Source organism: Talpa europaea (assembly GCF_964194135.1).
Source record: "Talpa europaea genome assembly, chromosome: 1".
Taxonomy (NCBI): Eukaryota; Metazoa; Chordata; class Mammalia; order Eulipotyphla; family Talpidae; genus Talpa; species Talpa europaea.
The window spans coordinates 22,875,485-22,897,079 of NC_140073.1; positions in this window are offsets into that span (position 1 = coordinate 22,875,485).

The window sequence follows — 21,595 nt, forward strand, 5'->3', positions numbered from 1 at the left end:
CATGATCAGGTTTACATAACATGTAAAGGAATGGGAGGGATTGTTTAGGATAGCTTAGTGGTGGAGGAGAGTTTAAATGCAGAATAAACTTAAATTAGGGAAATAGCACTTTGAAAGGGAAGTCATCCAAATTCAATATTTTATTCAATGCCCTCAGTTCTTCCTTAGTATGGAAGTAATTTTGTTCATTTATTTTTAATAAAATCTCATCAGTGGTCAGGTTCATCCAACCATTTCTTTGTTCATTCATTTGTTCATTGATTCATTTATTCATGAGTACCTACCATCTGCTATATTCTGTATTAAAGCCTGGAATATAGTGGTGAACTAGATACCCCTTTTCCAAACAGAATTTGGGAAATCCAACCTTTCATAATGTATACTTTTCTCCCTCTACAGGAATATTCATAATGCCTGTTAGCACATTGAAGGCTCTGACAAATCCTGTAGTGAAGAAATCTGTTTAGCCTCCTTTGACATGATGTTTCCTAGACTTTTACATACTCAAGGGATTATCCTTTCTTGAAACACACTATGGGAATCTAAGTTAAGATACAATATGCTGCCCAGAAGAACCCAGTGATGTTGGTTTATGAGGCAAGTAAACACTGCTTTATTTTTACTTGTTGATTGCAGTGTCTCTGCCACCAAGCAGCTTGGCACTCCATTTAATGAAGAGAATGTGTTACTGCCTCGATTTTATCCAGGATCTTTTCTATTCTCTGTGCTTGCAGCAGTCACATTTTTCAACTTAGTAAATAATACAAGTTCAATATGACCAGGGAGATTTTCAATTTGTTAACAACAGTGGTGGAATTAGCTGTTTGCCAAAGGAAACCTATTTAACATTCATGACCTTCCAGTTTGGGGAAATAGATAAAAAGTGTTGCCTAAGTCATTGAATTGGATTCTTTTCAACACAGTTCAACAAATAAAACTGATCTGAAAGAAGAGGTCATACACTTTTTTTAAAGAACTGTATACTTTCATAAAGTTAAAATGTCCATCAAAAGTATATACTGCATTGCAAAAAATTAATACATGCAAAGTAATGTAAGCACATGGTACTTTTAATTTTTTAGTGGCCCTGGGGCACCATTATCTACTCTTTCTGGGAAATCACTCATCTTGTAGCTATTGGGGAAAGGGAACACTTCGGCCCCTTTTCTGGGAGCAATCCAATGCAGTATGGATATTAATTAAATTTATTAAACAAATAACACAGCGACTCGGGGAAGCAGGGGTCCATCTGCCAGTTCTGCAGACAGATCTCTGCTGAGACGCGAGCTGAATGGTAGTTAAAGCGAAGTTGCCGAGCTCAGCAGATGGGCTCTTGTCTCCAGTGGGGGAGATTTGGTGGCGGTCCAACAACTCTTTTCCCCCTCCAGGTTTTTGTTTCTTGCAACTGTGATTGAAGAAGCCCTTCTCTGTCTTTTCCCAGCCTTGTGTCTCGCTCCCCCACCCCACCCCCCTTTGTTTATGTGAGCAATGTTTAAATCTGAGTGATTTGTTAGAGAGGCAAGTCCCGGCTGATCTCATTTTGTGTATGTGCTGTAAAGCTCAAGCAGAAAATAATTAGGAAAATGTAATCCCATTGACTTTGCACCCCACTTGTGTACATTGCAGCGGTTCAGCCTCATGACCTAGAATCATCTCTATACAGATTTGAATTTAGTCAGCTCCCTCCTTTTCTGCATTTGGAAATTCATAATATTCTGAGGTTTAGAGGCTCATTATTCTTAAAATCATGACTCAGATTGCTTTTAGACTTACGTGCCATTTAAATAGTAATTTAAGGATTCTTGCTAGGTGATTTTTTTCTTTCTTTCCTAATGTCTTCGTGTTCTGTTGGCAAGTGTGTAGGTGCCTTAAATCCCAGTGTCTCCTGCACTTGCCATCTGGGATGAGATGCCATTGAAAAACCTTAGATCAGCATATTTGTCTTTTAAAAACCTACTTTCCCACCTCCCAGTTCACTTCCCTCTAAAAAGATGGTAAATTTGAAACCTTTCTGTAAAGAAGAAGCACTTGTACTTTCAGTTGATTATTACATCTCAGTATTTGGTATAATTTTTTCCCCAAGATCCATGTGAATAGAACTTAAACCTAGGGGGATGTTAGATTAAAGCACATCACGTCCCACCCCTTATCCCTAACCAAACCTTTGCAAAAATTGTTTTGTAGAAGGTTCTCTTGTCTCTGGCCATGTCCCCTTACCTGGGACCAGTGCCTTTCCTGGGAGGCGGGGGGTGGCTTATGGTGATGGGGGGACCACTCACCACTCTGCCCTGCTAGGCAGGTGTTATGTTCTCTATTGATTGCGAAGTTGTGGACTAAATAGATGCCACCTTGGGCTGAGTCCTAAAATGCCCTTGCCTTGGAGAGATAGGTCTGGTTCCAGCCAACCTGCCAGAGGGACACATTTGCAGAGATAAAGCACCTCTGTGGAATAGAAACTCCCCCAGTCATATTGTATTCCCTCCCTCCCCTGCCCAGACCCCAATTCTCTGCCCGCAGATGGCTCAGCTGGTTACAAAACCTGAAAGGAAAAGTGGGTGAATCTGGGATTCTGACTATCCCCAGTGGTATTGAATTTTATGGGAAGATAGATGGCAAAGCCTTAATCCAGTTTCTAAGAACCCATAAATGAATCCACTTACCCCACAGCATAAAGAATTTTAGCCCAATGAGCTAAACCCAACCAGGACAATCCGTTCACTTCTCCTGCACGGGAAGGTGTTTGCCTACTTTGATCCTTGATATTGGTCCGAGTTTCTGTTTTCTGAGCCCAACTCCAAAGTCATTGGGTTTAACTTGGAGATGCGATGTTTTAGCTGCTGTGGTCAATCCCTGTCCCTCACTGAGGTTCTAAGCTCCCCCTCAAGCCTCAGTGATATTAATAATATACAGGCTTTTGTTACTACGGCAAATTGTTGAAATTGAAGATTTTTGCTTTTCCTTAGAGCCCTGCCAATGATGATTGTGAACTCTGCTACACCCCGGTCCTTTATGAAGTTTTAAAAGGCTCAGTTCAAAAATGGTTATGAGGTGGCTGGTGAAAAATGTTTGTTTACCAGGGAATCGTAGGTGAACTGCCAATTTATTTCTCTAATTTGTTGGAAGTCAAAACCGGCTGGAGGCAGGGGGACAAGTCTACATTTCGAATTCATGGGCTATTTACCAGTGTCTGTTCCGCCTCTCCTTCCACCCTGGTGTACCTGGGCTAATTTTATTCTCTGATTTAAATCGCAATCTACTTGCTCTGGCATCTCAATTTAAGGGAAGATTGGATGTTGTTTTTCACAGGGAATTGCAAGTGTTTTACTCTTGTCTGAAAACAGATTGTGGCTTTTCTCCCAAGGATAAGCTTAGAAATTACATATAAATCTCAGGGTTTCATTCTTAGCAAAGTGTTTTCAACCCTCTTGTCCACACATTAGTATAAATGAATAAAACAGAGAAAAAGTCAGAAAACACCCTGACAACGTGTGAATAATCATGATCTGCTTCCTGAGCCTGCCATTCTATGGAACACATTTTGTTTACCCTCCAGCCTCTAATTGCTTTACCGCAGATTCTGTGGGCAGCGTGACAACTTGGGATGAAATGTCTAAAAAAACCTTTGCTTGGGAACCAAAGTTAAGACTCCTCTATAAGGAATCAGAGAGCAGCTTTAAATTTAAAGAACATATTTTAAACTTATCTGATAAGCACGGGTATTTTTCAGATGTTGTATTTATTTGGCTTTGATGTATATTTCCATGCGCTTAAGTGCATAGTTTTAGAATACTCGGTCCAAGCGCCCTCCTATAACACTTTACTCTTGTTCTTCAGATGAATATTTTACAAGGAACCATGTTTGGGAATATCATTCCCACCCTTATGGAACAGCTTTCTCCAGAGTTAAATGCTGTGGTTTTTTTCAAAGCCTGCTCCTCAGTGTGTAGGAGAGGGCCTGAAGAATGGGCCTTCTGAGTGAGACCAGGCCTGACAACTTCTAACTGACAGCACTGAAGTCTGGCCTGTGTCTCAAGGACTTAACCCCAATCCGGAGATAAATGGGGCTCTTATGGTCACTGTCATCTTTAATGATCTCATAGCCTGTTGCTCTTGTCTCAGTCTTATTTCTGCGCCCATGTCTGGAGCTTTTCATAATCCTGGATATGATAAGTATTGATTGATTGTTGCTTAGATTTGCATTTGTCTTTCAGGAACTAAACAAAAATAATACAACACTCATTTTTTTTAAAATTGTGGTACTGTTAGTTTACATGGCTGTTTGTATTTTGAGGTGTTGTTACCATAGCGCCCCTACCAACAAAGCACCCATAGTCCACCTCCATAGTCCCTCGTGCTCCCTGCCCACTTTGTACTTGCCTCTCCTTTCTCCCCCTCCCCCAGTGTTTTGATCTCTAGCATCTGGGTCTTCCCAGGTTCAGGAATGCCTTATCTTTGCAGAGTTTCAGAAAACTGCCTTCAATTCTCATCTAGTCTTCCAAGGTCAGGCTGACAACCTTCTTGGGACTAGCCTGATTCTTTAGTTCTCACTATATTATACATTTTAATTCAAATTCAAAATCTTACAGTAGGTAGCGAATTGATAAAGATGCCCCCAATCCCCCATGACAGTCATGATGGAGGGAGGGAGTCACCATGCTTGTCCACTTGTAACAGCAGAAAATTTACCTGCACATTGTTGAAGCTTTTAATTTTCTGAGTTTTTATTTTTTATTTTTTTTATTTTTTTTTAAAGAGGCATGCATTTTTTATTTAGTTTATTTATTTGTTTGTTTGTTTGTTTATACATGCACTCGGTACAGTCAGAAGCGCGGGAGGGTGAGAGAATTCACCAGAGCCAGAGCAGGGAGCAGAGCAGGCAGAAGGACCAAAGTACACTGCTGAGGGGAGCTGCGGGCGGCAGGAGAGGTCTGCGCACCATGTGGGACCCTCCTCCGGTGGTGGCCGGGGAGCAGCCGGGGATCGAACCAGTGCTGCAGAGGCTGCGGGCAGCTTCGCAACCCAGCGCTCAACTGCTGAGCCACTGGGGAGGCCCATTTTGTGAGTTTTTAAAAGTTTTATATTTCAGAAATGTATTCCTCCTACTTATGAGTAAAGGTCTCAATCTGAGGAAATGCAGGGTTTGTTTCTAGAGGTGATGATAATAAAGTCACAATTCAACAAATGGTGTCACTATTTCCTTTTCACACAATTCATCTTCAAATATATTTAATAATAACCTGGTACCTGGCTGGGCATTTACAAGGAGCCAGGTCCTGTGCTGAATGTTTCCTATACATCATGGCTCGTAGTCTTTACAACATATTGCTAGTCTCATTTTAAAGACGAGGAAATGGATTCTAAGTAACTAGCCCAAAGACGGATCTATGTTATCTAAACAAATCTAATCTCATCTGAAGTCATAGCTAATAGCCAGGCCTGGATTTGAAATTTAGCTGACCTTTAAAAAAAAAAAAAACTCTTGTATTTAACAGCTCTGCTATGCCGCTGCCCTAAATTTACTCACTTCTAATTTATAACTTACCTAGAGTCAAGAGGAAGTTGAAGTCTCTTTAAATAAAAGTGCACATGAGACAGCATAGTTAAGAAACCAAAAGACAAAGATAATAGGAGACCTTCACAATTTAATTTTGGGAAAGCATTCTTGTCTCCCCTAAATTTGTGCTCTCTAGCTAACATTGGCAGTTTCTTAAGCTATTTCCTTTTTTTAAATTTATTTTTGTTTATGCATAGAAGAACTGGGGTGTTGGCCAGAGGGGAGGGGGAGTAAGAGGATTCATCAGGGACAGAATGGGGAGCAGAACAGGCAGATCTACTGGAATACACTGCTGAGGGGAGCAGTGGGTGAGACAGGAGAGGTCTGCTGTGCCATGTGGGTCAACTCCCTGGCCAGGGATCGAATTCATGCCCCAGTGACTAGCCATAGCTTGATTGTGCTGAGACTTTAACCCCTGCGCCACCAGAGAGGCCCAAGCTCTCTATATCTTTGGGAGAAGGTGGGCTGTTAGGCTGTGAACTCTGAGCAAAGAAGCCTTGTTTTATCCCGTTGTCTTTCCAGTGCATAGCTAATGGTGTTAAGTGAAGCTTGAGAGTGGACTAGAGTTGATGAGGACTGGGCTGGAGGTGGTGACGCTGAGAATATGGATTTGATTTGGGTTGCTTTGCTGTTGCTGAAGCAGCTCATTAAGAGCAGAGGTTGGGTTAAATTGGACAGCATTTATGACTTAAGGCAAAAATGGGGCTGGGAGAGGAGAAACACTAGAATAAGAGACTCTGATCTGTCCTCCACTGTAGGCACGATTGCAATTTTTTGTATATGTAACTTGTAAACTACCTTGAATTTCTTTAGAATGAGACAAGATGATAAACAAATGCTCATGTATTTATACAGATGCATATGTACACCAGACTATTAGATTGGCTGGAGATACTAGTGAAATCCTTTGTTGTCTGCTGAGATAGAGAGAAAGGGTAGTTTTGTAATCAGGTAGAGTAATGATTGCCAGACTTGTCGAGAGGTAGTGAGATACCACGCGAGGGCCAGAGGGGTTGAGCTTTCTTCCCTTGTTGGGACCATCCCTGTTGCTCTCCCCACCATCACCCCAGGGACCCCTGGGGCCTTTGTCTGCTAGTGTTTCCTCTGGAACTTAAGAGAGGTCCCCTTTTGACTGACTACTGTACCTCAGAGTCACGCAGAGAGAATAGAAGTGCCCCTGCTTCATTTATTGCTAACGGTTTTACTTCTTTTTTTTTTTTTTCTTTCCTTTAAAACAATTTATTATAGGGGCCTCCCCTGGTGGCGCAGCGGTGGAGTGCTGGGCTGGGAGGCTGCCCGCAGCCTCTGCAGCGCCGGTTCATTCCCCAGCCGCCGGCGAGGGTCCCACAAAAAAACCAAAAAAAGCAAAAAACCAAAAAAAACAATTTATTATACACATAAATTATTTGCCATTATATTTTAACCCCTCATTGTCGTTGAGCTATTTTAAAATCCTGTTAACGTGTAGGTAGTGACAGGTATGCAAATGCTGATCCATCCAGTAGGGTTAAAGGATTTCTCCTCTTTTGCAGAAAACTCAGTTTTACCTTCACGCTCCTTTCTTTCAACATTTCTTTACTCCATATATTTTGAGCTTCTCTGACTTTCCGGTGACCTGTTACCTATATTTTCCTGACTCCCTCATTATGAGAAAAATTCACTCTTTACGTGTATTCATTTTTATATCTGTATGAGAGTTCTGATTGTACCTGTTTTTGAAAATTCTATTTTAATGCTTAATAGTTATTAGTTTACTGCAGGGAAAAAAACCTACCCTCATCATTCATGATATAGAGATAGTTACTGTTAAATTTTTTATGACTATCCAGACATACAGATCAATAAAAATATTCTTAACAATGAGATCACAGTATACATTCAGCCGTATTGTGCTTTTTTTCATTAAGGAATCATTGCAATCTATTTTTTTTAAATAATAAATTTTATTTTTATATTCCCCATACAATTTCAACCCCCCCATTTTGACCCCAATCCCTCCTCTCCCACCCCCCACCCCCCAAAAAGTGTCTCTGGTTCATAGTTTTTTGTTGATTTTGATTTTCACTTTCTTATAGTTATTCTTTTTCCTGGTCCCTTATTTAAGTTTTCTAGATTCCTGCTATGAGTGAGACCATCTGGTATTTTTCTTTTTCTTTCTGGCTTATTTTGCTGAGCATGATCCCTTCCAGCGCCATCCATGTTGCTGCAAATTGCATGTGTTTATTTTTTTTGAATGCTGAGTAATATTCCATGGTGTGTATGTACCACATCTTCTTGATCCAGTCATCTATTTTTGGGCATTTGGGCTGTTTCCAAAGCTTAGCTATTGTAAATAGTGCTGCTATAAACATAGGGGAGCAGATGTTCTTTGGAATTGATGTTTCTGTGTCCTTTGGGTAAATACCTAGGAGTGGAATTGCTGGATCATATGGAAGCTCTATGTTTAGTAGGTCCAGAAATCTCCACACAGCTCTCCATATTGGTTGGACCAGTTTGCACTCCCACCAGCAGTGCAGGAGAGTTCCTTTTTCTCCACACCCTCGCCAACATTTGTTGTTGCTAGTTTTACTTCTATTCATACAACTGGAGACAGAATTTGTTTTTTAATAGTTGTGCTGTGTACCCTCTTGGCTTGGAAGTCAACTAAAACTCCGCCCTGCCTCTGTATTTATGCAGGTGACATTTTACAAGGTTTGTCTTTGCCAGGGTCAGGGTATTGTGTAAAAAAAATAATAAAAACAAACCTATAGCAGTGGGTCCCTTACCCCCCAAGAGCCTCTTTGTACAGGGCAAAGGTACTAGTTAAGCCATCGCACTACCAAATATATAACCAGAAAAGTGGTAGATGATCTGGGAGGATGGACAGAGAAACCTGTTCACCTGGTGGTTATATGATAAGCCAAGTAGTTCCATCTACAGATGTGGACATCCAGATGTGGTGTGGGGGTGGGGCCTGGAGGGAGGGACCAGGTGGGTGGATATAGAGAAGCAGACATTGAATAATGCGATAATAACTATTTGTAAAGATAATGAGCTGAATTGTTCAGTCAGTACTCTTTTGTAGTGCTTGAATGTCTTATCAACTACATGAGTCACTTTTATAATAAAAAATATTTTTAAAAGAAAAGCTTAAGAAGACAAAGGCTTGCACTGTTTCACCTCTTTCAGAAAATTTATCACTTGAAAAAAAATTTTTTTGAGGTGCCCATCATTCTGTGTATGGTGCTATAAAGTTTAAGGGACTAATAAAGTATTTATTTATACTGTCTTTCCATTAAAAAAAAGTTTGTGCTAAAAAATATTCAAATGAGTTGGCTGTGGAATACAGCCAATACATCTCCTAACAGCGCTGCAAACTAGGAATTGCATTTTAATTTTTGTTGTGTTGTTTTCTGGGTATAATCTGTCAAAAAACATGGGGCCTCCCCGGTGGCCCAGCAGTTGAGCGCTGGGTTGCAAAGCTGCCCGCAGTCTCTGCAGCGCTGGTTCAATCCCCGGTGGCTCCCGGGCCACCGGAGGAGGGTCCCACATGGCACGCAGACCTCTCCTGCCACCTGCTGCTCCCCTCAGCAGTGTACTTCGGTCCTTCTGCCTGCTCTGCTCCCCGCTCTGGCTCTGGTGAATTCTCTCACCCTCCTGTGCTTCTGACTGTACACAGTGCTTGTGTGAATAAATAAATAAATCTTTAAAAAAAAAACAAAACAGCAGGAAGAACACTTTTCCGGTGGATTCTGGTCTTTTGTCTTTTACTGTTAAATCATAAATACCAAAAGGGGATTGTGTTTGATGGCATATAATAGACACCTGCCTTCAGTGCTTTATTGAAGACAGCCCATTTTTCCTAACAACCCAGAACTGGCACCGGATGGTTCCAGGCCGCTCTATTTTCCCTCTCTGATGTCCTCATCATACGGTCATTGTCTTCATGTTCATTGCCTCATGGTTACAAGATGGCTGCTGTTAGACTCACATCATAATTCTAGGCAGAAAGAAGGAGGGGAGGGTGGTGCCTCTAAAGTCAGAGTTTTAGACCAGCCAGAGAGGAAGGGAAGGGCCTATATTAGTGAAGGGAAGTGTCCCCTGGAATTCCCAGCAGACTTTGGCCTGCTTCTTCTTCTTTTTTTTTTTTTTAAACATTGAGGGTTTTTTTTTTTTTTAAGATTTATTTATTTATACATACAAGAACTGGGGCACAGGCTAGAGGTGGGGGTGAATGGGTGAGAGGATTCCCCAGAGACAGAGTGGGGACCAGAACAGGCAGACTGACTGAAATACACTGCTGAGGGGAGCGGCGGGTGAGACAGGGGAGGTCTGCTGTGCCATGTGGGTAGCTCCCAGGCCAGGGATCGAAATTGCACTGCAGAGACTGCGGATAGCTTCACAGTACTTGCTTAACCACTTGTGCTACCAGGGAAGCCCTGCTTGCTTCTTATTGTCCCATGCTACCTATGCCTGCAAGGGAGTCATCCTCTCCCAAAATTAGGATTCTTTTAGTAAGAGAGAAGGTGAGAATGGATATTGGCCAGTCAACAAGTAAACTGCCATGAGAAACCTAAAATTATGTCAAGTGTTGTGATATTCTGTAAATTGAACAAGACACATTATACATGTTATAAAGTGTTCCTCATTGCAGATCTTCTAGATAAGTTTTAATTCTTTTGACCAATTTCTTGATAGGTCTGATTAGCTCGTAGGGTAGCTGACAAACTCTTAGGAATTGGAGAGAAATCAACCCTGTTTTATCTCTTGCTTTTTGCTTCTGTTTGCATTTTGGTATTTTCTTCAGTCTGTGGCTTTCTTTAAAGCCATTATTTTCAATTCTCTTGTCTATATTTTTAGGAGTAGATAATACATGTCAATTCATAAGGGCTCTATACAGTGGGCTGGATGCTTATACCAAATACACATTTCTTTCTCTTGGTTCTGGAAGTTGGAAAGTCCAGGATCAACTTGCTACCAGATTCCATGTCTGGTGAGCACTCCAGACTATTCTCACTGTGTCCTCAAATGGTGGAGGGGGTGAGGGAGTGTTTCTGGGGTCTCTCTTATAAGGACACTAATCCCATTCACGAGTGCTTTGCCCTCATGACCTCAGCACCTCCCAAGGGTCTACCTCCATGACCTTTACCTTGGGTATTAAGTCTGAACATAAGACTTTTGGAGGGGTACAGACATTCAGTTTATAGCTCATATAATGTGGAAATCTACTTACTTCTCCAGGACCCTAAGTGGTGATGCTGCGCTTGAGTGGACCCCACCTGTCCCACATTTCCTTAGGACATGGCAAGTCCACTGTGAGTGAGGGAGTCAGCATCAACCCATATTCTATAGTCTAGTCATGTTTAATTTATCTCTTAGTTTTGCTATAAAAAATCAAAATATGAGAAGTTCTTGCATATGAGAAGTATGAGACGTTCTCAAAATATGAGAAGTTCTCCTGCCTGCCTCCTCATGTTCTCATCATTGGGTCATTTGGGACAGCTGCTTGATGCTCATCCCACACTTCGGAGATCACTGGTTTTTTAGAGAACGGGAAAATTATTTGGCAGTGCTGATGGCTAACTGAATAAAGTACTATTTAAAAAATGTAGGAGTAGGAGAAGGGACTGATTCTTTGTAAAGTCTGTAAAAAGTTCGGTTGGTTGGTGCTTTGAACAAACAATGAAATGAGTAATTCTTGCCAGTTGCTGTACTGTGCATGGGGGAGAAAGAATGATAATTCACTTATTCCCTGACCCTGGGGAGCTCCCAGCTTAATGAGGAAGACTGAAATGCAAATGAGGAACTGCAAAATGGTATATGGGGAGAGGTAGTATAAAGTGTGCAGAGGCCTCACCTTCTGCATGTCTTTGTCACTTTCTTAATTGGATCTTCTCTGACCACTGCTTTTAATTGCAACTCCTCCTGATGCAGCCCTCTCACCTGCTTCCCCCCTCATTCTCCTTATCCTACTCTATCTTTTCCCCATAAAACTTATCATCTTACAATATTCTATACAATTTGCTTATTTGTTATATTTATTTTCACTGTCTATCTTCCAACCCCTCCTTGTCGTCACCCCCCGCCCCCCCGGGAGGTTGACTTCTCAAGGACAGGAATATTAGAATACTAGTCTGTTTTCTCACTAAACAGCCCTAACTCCAGGGATAAATTATTGAAAGGATAAATGAAGGAGGCAATAATTAATATATGTATGATTATTAAAGGTTGTAGATAACATTGGGGAATGATCAGGAAGGATAGAATAAAGACAGTGATGTTTGAACTGAGTGCGCTGAAATTTTAAGGGGCATAGGCATGTCATACCTATTAAATGCTAGCAAGATCATTTGTGAAGGTGACTTCAACAACCATCCAATCAAATGACCTCATGGAAGACTATTTCTCTTGCTATTTTGTTTGTTCATTTAAACAAGTCTTCAATAAGCTACATGCATCCATTTAAATACCGACTTCATAGAGAGGATAGGATTAGTGACATATAGGTAATTAATTTCACTTAATCCTCTTTGTGATGTTTTGACTCAGAGTTTGGTACAACATGCATAATTTATGTGTCATAGATCTAAAATAATTTTAAGTTTCTAGCTGCAAGCAATTATATTTTAAATAATAATGAATTTTAAAAACCAGCAAATTGATCATTACATAGTCATATTTCAGGTAGCCAAAGAGTCAGATTAAGCTAGTTAAAATTTTTCCTGGAACGTGCATCAGGTATTTTGGGAAATAGCATTAATTATGTCAGACTCATCCAGGACAATGTTTCAACGAATTAATACTCTACTACTCAAAAAAAAACCAAATTATCTGATATATTTTATTTTTTTATTTTTATTTATTTATAAAAGCACTGGGTACAGTCAGAAGTATGGGAAGGTGAGAGAATTCACCAGAGCCAGAGCCGGGAACAGAACAGGCAGACTGACTGAAATACACTGTTGAGGGGAGCAGCGGGCGTGGTAGGAAAGGTCTGTCGTGACATGTGGGACCCTCGCTGGCAGCCGGGGATTGAACCAGCGCTGCAGAGGCTGTGGGCAGCTTCATAGCCCAGCGCTCAACCACTGTGCCACTAGGGGAGGCCTTGTCTGATATATTTAAAAGTCCTGGGCATAAACCTGGGCTACCAAAAAAAATGATTCTTACATGGTCACTTAGCTTCATGGTAATTTCGACCCTGCCTACCCTGGCTCCAACCCCGACCAGATATTATGTACACGTTACTGATGTCTGGGTGAAATAGGGTGAAGTGTTTATGCAATTTTCTCACGACTTCCCCAAAAGAGAACATGCACCCCACCCCCAAGCACATACCCCTTTGTTGGTAAATTCAGCAACTGTTCCTCAAGAGCAATTGACATCAGAAAATTAAAAAAATTATATCATGTGCTAGAATTTGCCCTTTGTTTACTTAAACATTATTCAGCTTAACTGTGTAAAACACACTGCCGGGGCCCTTTAAAATTTTTTTTGTTAGATTTTTAATTCAACTCTAAAGACAATTCAAGTGAGAAACCAGTGCATTGATTTTGTTCTTTGAGTCATTGCACTGTAATTAACTGAGTTGTGTTTTAAATGCTGCACAAGAACATCTTTCTTGTCTGTTTATGTCAGAAAAAAATGGCTAATGAGCACTTATCAAAAAGATGAACATTTTTTCATTAGATTAAGTAAAATCAAAACAGATTTATAATGTACTATTATGTTTCAGCTTGGAATAAATTGAGTAAAATAGCTAATATCTTCACAGCTTCCTGAGAATTTCTCTGCATGGCAGGATTCTCCTCCCCCACACACTTAGCTTCAGCAAAGTGCCCATTTGTGGCGACTTCCTTTGTGGAGTCGTGGCACATTTCCAAAGGATTTGGAATGCCCTTAATATTATTTGTAAAATCTGAATATCTATGAAGCAGGTGTCAGAATTGACTTCCTTTGAATTATGCCAGTGGGCTTTGCCACTTAATAATACGATTCTTTAAAATTGGTTTTGAAAATGTCTTTCCTCCACTTTCTCTCAGTGGTCAGTCCGAATACTCTGGTATTCATTGTTGACCAGAACACTTTTGTTTGTGTTCAAGTGGATGAATATTAGCCTGTGTGTTATCAAAGGTACAGATGATGAAAGTTGATTCTGTAGGAAAATTTAATAGAAAAATGTACAAGTTTAAGAGTCCTCCCCTTTTAAATGTCACTTAGATGGCAGGTTATTTTCAGATCATCCAAGATTGCGAGTCATTTCTCCATCTTCGATGTAAAAGTTCAAGTCCATCTTTATCCATGTTTACTTGAGGTTTTACAAATATGTGCATATCTACAAAACGACCAAAAAATAAGGTCTTCTTTGGAAAAAGATGAATCATGACTTCCTCAGGTCTTTTTAGTTTGCATTAGGGCAAACTGGATCCAGAGTCAGGCAGTTGCATAGGAGATAAATTCCCTGTATTAAAAAAAAAAGGGGGGGGTAAGGAGAGCACAATGTACTGTGGTGGAGGACTCTGGTGGTCGGAAAACTACCACACCTGAGGGGAGAAATCCTATATTGTGGAAACAGAAATTAACAAGGATGTTTAAAAAATAATTAAATTTTAAAATAAAATAAAAATAAGCTACTCTGGAGAGTAGAGACTTAGTGTGTAATCACATAACTTCTGTCACATAGCATACACTTTTTGGAAAAACTCGATGAATTTCTGAAAATTAATACACCCATGTAAATATCATCCAGACCAATCCGTAGAACATTTCTTATAATATTTTTCTGCCTCTTCCAAGTCATTATTCCCCATACCAAAATAATCGACATTCTGAATTCTATCATAATTACTTATAAATGATACTTTTTTGTGTTTGGCTTCTGGCCTTCAAAATTATGTCTGTGAGCATCATTTATATGCTCATGTATAGCAGAAAGCCATTATTTTTCATTGTCATATAGTGTTCTATTATATGAATATACTGCTATTTACTTATTCATTAAACTATTGATGAATATTTGTGTCATTTCCAATTTGGGTTGTTAGCAGTTTGAACAGTGCTGCTGGGGATCTTCCTGTATGTGTGTTTTGGTGACGTATGTGTGTATTTCTGTTGGCTACATACCAAAGAGTGGAATTGCTGGCTCAAAGGATATATATACATTTGTACAATTTTAGTACATACCATGAAATAAATTACTAAATTATACCAACTTATACTCCCACCAGCAGAGTATGAAAGTTCTAGTTATTTCACATCCTCATCAACAATAAGGTTTTAGCTTTTGAGGGGAGTTTAAAAGTTAAATTATTGTGATTTTTATTTGCATTTCCTTGGTGGTTAATGATGTTTAGCAACTTTCATTATGCTTATTGATCCTTTGGACATCCTTCTAATTATATTCCTAATCAAGTCTTTTGACTATATTTTATAATTGGGTTGTCTTTTTTTTTCTCATTGATTTGTAGGATTTCTCTATGTATTTTAGATAGGAATTCTTTGTTGGTTATATGTAGTATATACCTTTCTGGTATCTTTTGATAGCTAAGTTCTTAACCTTCTTTTTAAAAGATTTATTTTTTTTATTTATGCATACAAGAGCTGGGGTACAGGCCACAGGTGCGGCGGGTGAGAAGACTCACCAGAGACAGAGTGGGAAACACAACAGATGGATTGACTGAAATACACTTCTTTTTTTTTTTTTTTTTTTTTGAAATACACTTCTAAGGAGAGCAACAGGAGAGACAGTAGAGGTCTGCTGTGTCATGTGCGTTAGCTCCCTGACAGGGTTGGAACTCGTGCTGCAGTGACTGCTGATAGCTTCATAGTGCTAGACTTAACCGCTTGTATCACCAAGGAGGCCCTGAGTTCTAACCTTTTAAATAATATAAATTTATTTATATTTTCTTTTATAGTAATTTTTGTGTCCTGTGTTAAGAGATTGTTTTACTTACTTGAACATTAAGAATATAGCTGGTGTTACTTTCTAGAAACTTTACTGTATTTCATTTCACATTTAGGTCTATAATTCTTATGAATTTGATTTGTGTGCACTTTGAAGTGGGATAAGTTTCGTGAAAATATTAATTATTAAAAATATCACCCTTTCCTTCACTGAATTCCAGTGGCAGCTTTTTCATAAGTTAGGTGGTCTTATTTGAGTGATGTTTCTTAGACCCTCTTTTCTATATTCTATTCTATATGTCTATCTTCTGCTAGTATGCTATTTAAATTAACCTACACTTTAAAATAAATCTTGATCTTTGCTAACACAGTTACTAAACTTTATCCTTTTTCATGTTTGTTTTGTCTATTTTAAGTCTCTTGCATCTCCACGTAAAATTGTTATCCTTTTATTAGTTTTTACGAAAAGCCAGCTGGGTTATTGATTAGGACTACATTGAACTTACAGACCAATTGAGGAGAGTCCTCCAATACTTAGTCTTTCAATCCATTGGCATGATATGTTATCCATTTATGGCATCCTTAATTTTTTTGTATTTTTCAAAATGTCTTACATATTTTTTGTTAACTTTGTTCCTAGGTATCCAGTATTTTTTGTTACATATGCTTGGATAGTTATATTAATGTAAATGGTATTGTTTTAAATTTTCATTTCCCAATTTTTAGTGCTAGTGTATACAAATACTATTGAATTTTAAGTGTGACGTCTATAGCCAGTGAATTTACTAAATTCACATTTAAAATTTTAATAGTTGTGATTGTTTGGATATTTTATGTATACATTCATATCATCTGATTTTATACCCAATTTCAAAGGAAAAACTATTTTGACTGTAGATAGAAAAAAGATTTTTTTATTAGTTAAGGCAAGGCAGTTCTTTCCATTTCTAGTTTAAGATTTTGCAGTATGGTGAATGAGCATTGATTTTTACCGAGTGATTTTTTTTGCATCAATTTAGTGACTATATAGCTTTTCCTATTTGTTAATAAATGGGGTACATTTTATCAATTGATTTTCAAATGTTAATAGCCTTTGTCACTGTTATAAATTCCCTTGTTTGAGATCTGTTCTTTTCATATATCATAAGATTTGACCTGCTAGTATTTTTATTTGACTTTACATCTATGTTCATGATAGAATTATACCTTTCCTGTCATAATAATTTTTCTTTATTGCTCAGTTTTGGTATACAGGTTGTATGGTCCTCAAATAATGAGTTCAGAAGTGATTTCATTTTATCCATTCCTTGGAATAATTTGTATAGATTGTTGTTAGTTTTTCTTGAAATGTTTGAAAAACTTATTGAGGAAATCATTTTGACCGAAGTTTTTTTTGGTAGATAAGCTTGTAATTATAAATTCATATTTTTTAATGAACATAGGACTATTTAGATTTTTTATTTCTCATGTCAGTTTTGTTAAGTTAGTATTTTTAAAAATTTCAACAAAATATATTTAAATTTTATATTTAAACTATAAATTCATCTAAATTATAAAATTTCTTGATCTAAAGTTATTTTTAATATCTTTAATGTCTAAGATCTGTAGTGATCACCTCTGTTTCATTTTTTATATTGATACTTTGTACCCTCTCTTTCCTTTTTCTGTTCTTACTGGAATTTAATCTATTTTACTTTTTTCTCTGAGAAACAACTTACATCTTTATTGTATCATTCCTTTACAGGGATTAACAAAATATGGCTCATGGATCAAATCTAGCCTAGCATTTGTTTTTGTGAATATAGTTTTATTGGAAGATAACCATATCCATTTCTTTGTGCCTGTGCCTGCTTTAGCAGAGTTGAATAGTTGTCATATATCTCATGACCCACAAAATTTAAAAATATTTACCATTTGTCTTTTTTACAGAAAAAAATTGTTGAAATGTGTTCTATTACATATTTTAATCCTATTTCATTGATTTTTGTCCTTATTTTGATTACTGGCCTCCTACCTTTTTTTGGTTTAACTGCTGTTCTTTTTAAAGCTTCTTGAGATGGATTCTTAATTCATTGATTTCCATCCTTAGACTTTCATTTAATTATTATGTTTTCTGTAAGTACAAATTAGTTGTAATCTCTTCTGCCTTTGTTGTGGGATATTTAAATTCTCTCAATGTTGTAAAATTTACAAGATGTTATTAATATCATTGTGTAAAGCCATCAATATTAATTTAAATTTACTCACTTATTTCCTCTTTCCATTTTTTTCTTCATTATTATGCTTTAATTGAAGATTATTTTCACCTGCCTGGAGAGTGCCCTTCAGCATTTCCCTTAGTGTAGGTCTGATTGGGATGGATCACTTTTGTGAAAATGACTGGTTATTTTGTTTTCAATTTTGGAAGATAATTTTCTATGGATGTAGAATTATATTTCTGAAATATTTTACTTTAAGAATTTTATTTTATTTTATTTTATTTTTTTTTTTTTGTGGGACCCTCGCTGGTGGCCGGGGATCGAACTGGTAATGCAGAGGCTGAGGGCAGCCTCGCAACCCAGGGCTCAACCGCTGCGCCACCAGGGGAGGCCCTTTACTTTAAGAATTTTAAAGGAGTCATTATTTTGCCTTCTAAATACATTTTTTCCATTGAATAAGTCAGCTTTTGCTGTTTCTGGAAAGGTAAAATTTCTTTTCTTTGCTTCAGTGAAGATTTTCTTTGGTTTTTAGTTATGTTTCATGTTCTAAAATTTATCCAACTTGTGTTCATAATTATTCTTGAAAATGTGGCTTCATGTTCCCTCTCTCCTGTCTATCTAGAATTTTAATTGCAACAATTATGTTACTTTCCAAAAAAGTGGTGTCCTATCTGTTGTTTATGTTTGCTTTGCATTTTAAATCTTTTTTTTAATTAATATTTGCCTTTTAAATCTTTTTATTGGTTTGTGCTTCAATCTAAATATTTAGGCGGACCTATCTTTTTGCTATTTAATATACTCTCTGATTAGTCTATTGTTTAACCCATCTGTTGAATTCATAATATGATTGTATTTTATACATTCCAGTGCTTTGATAAAATCATCAAATTTCTAATTAGTTTTTAACTTTATTAATTAATAAATTAATTTGGTAATACGGTAACTTTTTTTAATTTCAAATTTACAAAAAACTGTAGGACTAGTAGAAAGTATTATATTTCTTCCTTCTGGATTAACTAAATTTTTAGTATTTTTCCTTAGTTACTTTATTCTTCCTTCTATGTACATGTATTACCCTCCTCTCTGTTTTTCTTTCCAAATAATTTGATCAGATGTTGCAGATGTCATGCGTCTGTATACCTAAATTATTTTAAAAATATGAATTTCTCTTACATGACCACACTACAGCTACCAAAATTAAGAAGTTGAATATTGATTCATTACTGTTATGTGCTCTGTAAACATAATTCAAATTGGATCAACTATTCTAATAATGTCCCCTATAGATACATCTTTTTTCCAGTCTAATATGTAATCTGGGATCATACATTGCATTTAGTTGTCATAGTTGTTTAGTATCCTTTAATGGCAACGATTCTTCTACCTTGCTTGCTTTTGTGATATTGATGTTTTTGAAGAGTACAGAACAATTACTTTGTAGAATGTTCCTCAATTTTGATTCCTCTTGTCATGATTAGATTCAGACAGTCCATTGTGGACAAAACTAACACAAAAGTAAAATTATCCTTCTCAGACTATTCTATCAGGAAGCACGTTATGTTTGCTTGATCCATTATTGGTGATATTATGTCTTACCAATATGATCCATCACATCGTTATTACTATTACTAATATTTAGTGAACAAATAATAAGTAGGGAATACTTTGGGACAATACAAATATTCTGTTCCTCACCAAACTTGTACCCAGCCCAGTATATTTTGACATCCACAGATGATTCTTCATTGAATCAATTAATACTATGATATTGAAAAAAAGATGATTTTCTAAATACATTATCCTTTCTGTGTTCATTACTTGGCATGACATAAAAAATATCTTTTTCTTCATCCCTTTTTATTAATTTAGTGGCTTTATTAATTCTCATTTAAGCCACTGATCTCATTTTTTAAGTTGGTGCTCTTTATTCTTCATTTGCCTTTGGGAACCCATCCAGGCAGGCTCCTATTAACTTTTGACATGCCTATCATGTTGTGAACATTACTTTCTGGTACATTGAGATGTTCTTTTACTTTATCTGCTCCCATTCAATCATTCTATTCAATCATTTATTTAAGGTGCTCTTCTTTGTTTTATGGAGAATGGTATTTAGAAATGAAGATATGCACACTAAGTATGCTCTTTTTGCTATTAGAATACCTTTGTATCTAGGCTCAACAGCGCTCAAAAATCCATATCTCTATTTCATATTCATACTCCCAATCTCATATAACACTGGAAGGTTCATTTTAGTCTATTTCCTGTTCTTATTTGTGTTTTCTCCAAGTGAGAAGCCTGGTTCACATGCTCCTTAGTTATTTACTCATTTGCCCAGGCTTAGATTCATAGAGAGCAGCTTCAGAATCACTAACCCTCCCACTGTTAAAAAGCAGGCCCAATGATCAGTGTTCCGTATTCGTTAAAACATTTTTGACCTTAGACTGAGGGTATGTATTCAAAACTCTGTATTTAAAAGTAGTTATTTTTCCCTTCCATGTGATTATGTTATTCATTCAAAATATAGTTAAGCTCATTGTTTCTCTTTATATTTCATTTCTTTCCCATTCATCTTTGTTAATTTAATTTCATCATCATCATATCATTATGTATGAGGTTATAAAGCAATAAGATGCTTTCCGGCACTCAAAATTATACAAAAAGCTATATTCAAAAGCATGTTGCTTCTCCCCACTCCATCTGCCTTGTTCATGCACCCTGATTAGTTTCTGGTTCAACTTTTCTGAATTTCTGTTTGTGAATATAAATAAATACATGTGAACTATTTTATTTTCTTTCTTACACAGAAGTGGCTTGCTAAGTGTCCTTTTGTATTTTACTTTTTAAATTACTAGCAAATATATACTGGAAATCATTCCATATCACAACCTCCTTTAGTTTTTATTTATAGTTGTATAATATACCCTTGTGTGACTGTATCATAGTTTAGTTAACTAATCTTTTATGCATGTTTCTTGCCCAATACTTTTCAGTTATTAATAGTGATGCATCTTGTTCACATGTATTTTTGTATTTGTGCAAGTGTAGCTTCAAAGCAGATTCTTAAATTTGAGTCAAAGATAAACTCACATGTGGTTTTGTTAGATGTTGTCAAATTCTCTTCCTATAAAGGTGGGGACATTCCCACCAGCAGTGTATGAGAGTGTCTCTTTCCTATGGTCCTGTCAAAAGAATGTGCTGTCAAGCTGTGAATTTTTACCAAATCTAATAATTTAGAAAGGGTATCTCAGCATAATTATAATTTGCAATTCTCTTGTTATGACTGCACTTAGTCCTCCTTTCAAATTCTTTTTTTTTTTTTAATTTATTTATACAAGCACTTGGTATAGTCAGAAGCGCGGGAGGGTGAGAAAATTCACCAGAGCCAGAGCGGGGAGCAGAGCAGGCAGAAGGACCGAAGGACACTGCTGAGGGGAGCAGCGGGCGGCAGGAGAGGTCTGTGTGCCATGCGGGACCCTCCTCCAGTGGCCGGGGAGCAGCCGGGGATCGAACCGGCGCTGCAGAGTCTGCGGGCAGCCTCGCAACCCAGCGTTCAACCGCTGCGCCACCAGGGAGGCCCTCCTTTCAAATTCTTAAAGATCATGTAAAAATATTTATTGTGAGTGGTCTGTGACTTTCACTTATTTTTAATTGGGCTTTTGATCTTTCCCCTTCAACTTTAGAGTTCTTGATGTATTGGGAATGCATCTGAGCCTCTTATCTGTGATGACTGTTACTTGTAGTGATGTGAAAATCTTTGTGTGTCTGTGGAACTATCTCTATTGTTTTACCTTAAATCCTGTTGGGTTTTGGTTATTTGTTCATCTTCCCTGATAGTTTTCATGGAATGCTAGACTGAGTATAAAAAGCTGTAGAGCCTCTGAATGGTGTTTTCCTCTGGAGATGACTTCATTTTCTGCTGGCTGACAGGTGAAGTATGGGTACAAAACCTTTACCAAGGCTGGTC